Raw genomic sequence first — 6,000 nt, forward strand, 5'->3', positions numbered from 1 at the left:
ATTATTATTATTATTATTATTATTATTATTAGAGCAAATCACCTGCTGGAGGCTTATTATTAGACGATTATAACAACAAGTGTTCACACATTAAATTCAATATGGCGTCTCCCCCGGCGTGGCCTGGTGGCTAAAGCTCCCGCTTCACACACGGAGGGCCCGGGTTCGATTCCCGGCGGGTGGAAACATTTCGACACGTTTCCTTACACCTATTGTCCTGTTCACCTAGCAGCAAATAGGTACCTGGGTGTTAGTCGACTGGTGTGGGTCGCATCCTGGGGGACAAGATTAAGGACCCCAATGGAAATAAGTTAGACAGTCCTCGATGACGCACTGACTTTCTTGGGTTATCCTGGGTGGCTAACCCTCCGGGGTTAAAAATCCGAACGAAATCTTATCTTATCTTATCTTATCTTGTCCCTCCTGGCTCTTCCACATCCACCTTCACTTAAAATTTCTTGAAAGGGTCAAATCAGCATCATATTTTATTACACAATTATTATATTATTCAAATTTACACATGCTGAATTTAGGAAAATCCAAAATTTTCCACAAGCAGGATGCAACGAGGAAATTTTTAATAATAGGCCAATATCAATTAATTTTATTGTAAATTAAGAAGATGGTAAAACGCTTATGTTAGAAGTTTCATAAAGTTTTCCCAAAAACAAGAAGCAATAAAAAAAATTGATATGACAACACGTTGGTAAAAAATTGTTCCAGACTGTTAATGTTTAGGATGTAATAGTTGACTTTAGGCTAGAGAAGACATGTACTGAAGGAACTGACCGACATATCATTATATTGTGTCCCAAAAAATTCTTAATTTTAAATGCTTTTTTTTGGGGGGGGGGTGTAAAATAAATTAAAAATAAACGGTAAAGGCTATTACAAAATCTTTCTGTTGGATTGTAAAACCATGATTCCTGTAGAATGTTAACAAAAATCATAGTCTATTCTTAAATAATGAAAAAAAATTAATAACAGGATAATTTTCTTTTTAGAAAAGCAACAAAATGTTATTTATGGATACATAACTCACGAGACAGTAATCCTTTCTTCTTAATCTCTCTAAAGTAAAAAGCATCGATTTTCTACTCCTATTTGTATCCCTTTCTCACTGGTGACATGATTTTGGCTGAAATTAGGAGAAGCGATGAGCTATACTCAGTCACATCGGGATTACATATGTAACTTAGAGCACATAAGTCTCCAGCATCTAGTAGTTTGAGGAGATATCATGCTGTGTATTTTCTGAACTATAACGCAAAACTATTAATATTCGGAAAAAAAACAATACAAATATAACGACAATGACACGCATGGTTTCAGTGCGTCATTTTTAATGATTTCATGAAATATAATGATGAAGCAGCTATAGAACCATAAGAAAAATGGTACAAACAACTGGACTGTTAGATTTATGCACTATTTTTCTAAAAGATTTTTTTTTCTTCCTATTTTTTCGATTTTTTAACACAATTTTCCTCATTACACCTATTCCTTCTCTTCAGCTCCTGGACTGATTCTTAACTTGATGGATTTACTCCTTCCTAGTCCTTCAAGCCTTGTTCTAACTTTTGTTATAACTGTGTGGAAGCTGCCTCTACCACTGTTTCGTCCAATTCATTCTTCTTCCTGACCATAATGAACCTGAAAAAGTGCTACCTGACATTCATTCCTTTGACTCATATGTGTATAACTTTCAACTGTGCCATCTTGTACCGGTTTCGCGTCTCTCAAAAAGTCTATCCCGGTCAACTCTATCAGTTCTCATTATTATCTGTGTAGTTATGTATGTATCGCCCTGGTTCTCTTTTCTATTATCGTCAGATTCATTTCTTATAGTCTCGCCCCATACGTCATTTCCCTCAGCAGTGGAACTAGTCTCCTTGCGTACCTCGGCACTTCCGGTTCTGTAAACTTCAGGATGCGCATGACGTATGTTTTGTAAAGGCCATGAATGACTACTGAAATTCCTGAAGACTACTCTTAGATTTACCAATTAGACATTTGCTGTAGAGGTTATTTGGTTATTGATTGTTTCTAGGAATGTCTTTGGCACAATACACACATCACTAGGTCTTCCTCCTTCGGTGAGGTTTATGGTCTTTGTCCCGAGTCTACACACAGTTTCCCGTCTTGTTGTCCCTTCCCATAATAACTTGGTATTTGCTGGAGTTGTATTCAAGTAGCCACTTTGTGTGAATAATCTCTCAGTTTGCACTGTCAATTTGCAGCATTTACTTGTCTTCGTCGTTTTTATCTTTAATAATTTTACATCATCTGCAAACAGGGATACATATGGCTATCTCTTCTGGTATATCGTTCACATATTCTAGAAACTAGTACTGATCCAAATACTGATTCTTGTGGAACCCCGCTTCTTACACTTTTCCATTCTGATACCTCTACTCGGACAATTACTGTCTCCTTCCCATTTGGAACTTTTTGATCAACTATAACTCTTTTTCAGTTATTCATGCCCATTCTGTACGGTGTCCCATTTTTTGTGAAGTCTTGTATCAACTGCCTTCATGCAAGCCTAACAAGCAAAACCATCTCATCTGCTTCCGAACTCCACTGCCCTTCAACCTCCTGGAATTCATATACAGCATAAAATCAGTGATCACCTCCTCCTCATTCCCATTACTTATCGCTCCAGATTTTTTTATTTTCACCATTTCCCTTGCTGAGTCTCTTATCATCTCCTTGGCTTCCCCATTTTTAGCGATCATTTCTTTACAGATTCGAAGGCTTCTCCTTTCTTCATTGTTTCTCTCCCTGCTAAACTCAATGTTACTTCTTCCATAGTCACCCTCAGATTTTTCACGTGTGTGTACTCACCTAGTTGAGATTGCAGGGGTCGAGTCCTAGCTCCTGTGTGTGTGTGTGTGTGTGTATGTGTGTGTGTGTGTGTGTGTGTGTGTGTGTGTGTGTGTGTGTGTGTGTGTGTGTGTGTGTGTGTGTGTGTGTGTGTGTGTGTGTACTCACCTAATTGTGGTTACAAGGATCAATTCACAGCTCAAAGCCCCGCCTCTTATCTGTTCGCGTCTAGGTCCACTATCTAACTGCCCCAGGAGCCCTATCATACCTCTTCTTAAAGCTATGTGTGGATCCTGCCTCCACTGCATCATTCTCCAGATAGTTCCATTTTCTAACAACTCTATACCTGAAGAAGTACTTTCTAACATCCCTGTGACTCATCAGAGTTTTCAGCTTCCAGTTCTGACGACTTGTTGTGTCACATTTCTGAAACATTCTGTCCCTTTTTACCTTGTCAATTCCTCTCAATATTTTATATGTCATTATTATGTTTTCCCTATCACTCCTGTCCCCCGGTATTGTCAAGTTGACTTCCCTTAACCTCTCATCGTAGGACAAACCCTTCGGCTCCAGGACTACTCTTGTTGCAAAACTTTGCATTTTCTCTAATTTCTTGACGTGCTTGACAAGGTGAGTTCCATCCTGGTGCGGAATACTCCAATATGGGCCTGAACTATACAGTGTACGTCAGTGTGTAAATTTGTGTGTGTGTGTGAAAGACTCCTTTGTACTCAACTAATTGTGGTTGCAGGGGTCGAGTAATAGCTCCTGGCCCCTTTTGTAGGTGTGCGTGTGTGTGTGTGTGTGTACTCACCTAGTTGTATTCACTTAGTTGAGGTTGCAGGGGTCGATTCCTAGCTCCTGGCCCCCACCTCTTCACTGGTCGCTACTAGGTCACTCTCCCTGAACCGTGAGCTTTATCATACCTCTGCTTAAAGCTATATATGAATCCTGCCTCCACTACATCGCTTCCCAAACTATTCCACTTCCTGACTATTCTGTGGCTAAAGAAATACTTCCTAACATCCCTTTGATTCATCTGTGTCTTCAACTTCCAACTGTATTCCCTTGTTGATGTGTCCCATCTCTGGAACATCCTGTCTTTTTCCATCTTGTCAATTCCTCTCAGTATTTTGTATGTCGTTATCATGTCCCCCCTATCTCTCCTGTCCTCCAGTGTCGTCAGGCCGATTTCCCTTAACCTCTCCTCGTAGGACATACCCCTTAGCTCTGGGACTAGTCTTGTTGCAAACCTTTGCACGTTCTCTAGTTTCTTTACGTGCTTGGCTAGGTGTGAGTTCCAAACTGGTGCCACATACTCCAATATGGGCCTAACGTACACGGTGTACAGGGTCTTGAACGATTCCTTATTAAGATGTAGGAATGCTGTTCTGAGGTTTGCTAGGCGCCCATATGCTGCAGCCGTTATTTGGTTGACGTGTACCTCAGGAGATGTGCCTGGTGTTATACTCACCCCAAGATCTTTTTCCTTGAGCGAGGTCTGTAGTCTCTGGCCCCCTAGACTGTACTCCGTCTGCGGTCTTCTTTGCCCATCACCAATCTTCATGACTTTGCACTTGGTGGGGTTGAACTCCAGGAGCCAATTGCTGGACCAGGTCTGCAGCCTGTCCAGATCCCTTTGTAGTTCTGCCTGGTCCTCGACCGAATGAATTCTTCTCATCAGCTTCACGTCATCTGCAAACAAGGACACTTCGGAGTCTATTCCTTCCGTCATGTCGTTCACAAATACCAGAAACAGCACTGGTCCTAGGACTGACCCCTGTGGATTCCCGCTGGTCACAGGTGCCCACTCTGACACCTCGCCACGTACCATGACTCGCTGCTGTCCTGTGTGTGTGTGTGTGTGTGTGTGTGTGTGTGTGTGTGTGTGTGTGTGTGTGTGTGTGTGTGTGTGTTTGTGTGTGTGTGTGTGTGTGTGTGTGTGTGTGTGTGTTTGTGTGTGTATACATATGTGTGCAGATTCACACAGGAAACTACTAGGTTTCTATGACGTTATTCAGTACTCATGTCAACTAACTGGATGAAAGAAATCACACCCAAACAACCACATTAACTAAGTTATCGCTGCAAATAATCTTAACACTTGCAACTCTCTTAACCAGACAAAAAGCGCTGGGATGCGATTATTTTCCCCCCTCTAATCACCTTCTCTTCCATGCATTTTCTTTCCTTAGTCTCCTTAACACTAGACATATAGTTATCATAATCTTTTATACCACAGTCTTTGAACCTCAAGATAACAGAAAAATAAGAACTGAAATATTTGAGTAACTTCATTCGATCGTCCTTTTCCGTCAGATGAACACAACCTCACAACATCAGTGGTGCAGATGATGCAGTATGGGCTGACAACAGAGGTAACGAAGGCTGGGCTGACAACAGAGGTAACGAAGGCTGGGCTGACAACAGAGGTAACGAAGGCTGGGCTGACAACAGAGGTAACGAAGGCTGGGCTGACAACAGAGGTAACGAAGGCTGGGCTGACAACAGAGGTAATGAAGGCTGGGCTGACAACAGAGGTAATGAAGGCTGGGCTGACAACAGAGGTAATGAAGGCTGGGCTGACAACAGAGGTAATGAAGGCTGGGCTGACAACAGAGGTAACGAAGGCTGGGCTGACAACAGAGGTAACGAAGGCTGGGCTGACAACAGAGGTAATGAAGGCTGGGCTGACAACAGAGGTAATGAAGGCTGGGCTGATAACGCAGGTAGTGGAGGCTGTGTTGAACTCAGCATCAAGCAGCAGCTACTCGGTAATTTTCATCACGGATGGCACTACCTCATCTTATACTATTTTTACTGCAAGTATCTCAGCATTTTAATGATATAATTTTAGCGTTTCAGAATTTTAAAATGACCATAATTTATATTTGGTAAATGAGACCATATTACAAAAAAATTTCAAATTTTCCCCACCAAAAAAAAAATAAAAATCTAAATAAATACATGCCTACTTTCCTTAAAAGTCTCCTACGATTCTCCGAAATCTGCTCGCAAGATATTTGTTTCTCTAATAAGAATTTGCTAACTAAAATTATCTGTGTCGTGACGTTGTTACAATATATCCCATATGAATGGGTTTAAAGTAGGGATGTTCCAGAGTATCTATATCGGCGGATATTGGCCATTTTCGTTGTATAGGTATCGGTAAAA

The 6,000-nt window shown here is 41.2% G+C and overlaps 1 long non-coding RNA gene across 1 annotated transcript in view; it reads left to right on the forward strand.

Moving 5' to 3' along the window:
- LOC138852554 (uncharacterized) overlaps positions 1-5,792 on the forward strand; it is a 42,946-nt gene extending 37,154 nt beyond the window's left edge. The window contains exon 3 of the long non-coding RNA XR_011391863.1: positions 5,146-5,792. This is a non-coding gene — a long non-coding RNA (uncharacterized lncRNA). The remainder of the gene's footprint in view (positions 1-5,145) is intronic.
- The last annotated feature ends 208 nt before the right edge of the window (positions 5,793-6,000 follow it).

Source organism: Cherax quadricarinatus, chromosome 11, assembly GCF_038502225.1.
Source record: "Cherax quadricarinatus isolate ZL_2023a chromosome 11, ASM3850222v1, whole genome shotgun sequence".
Lineage (NCBI taxonomy): Eukaryota > Metazoa > Arthropoda > Malacostraca > Decapoda > Parastacidae > Cherax > Cherax quadricarinatus.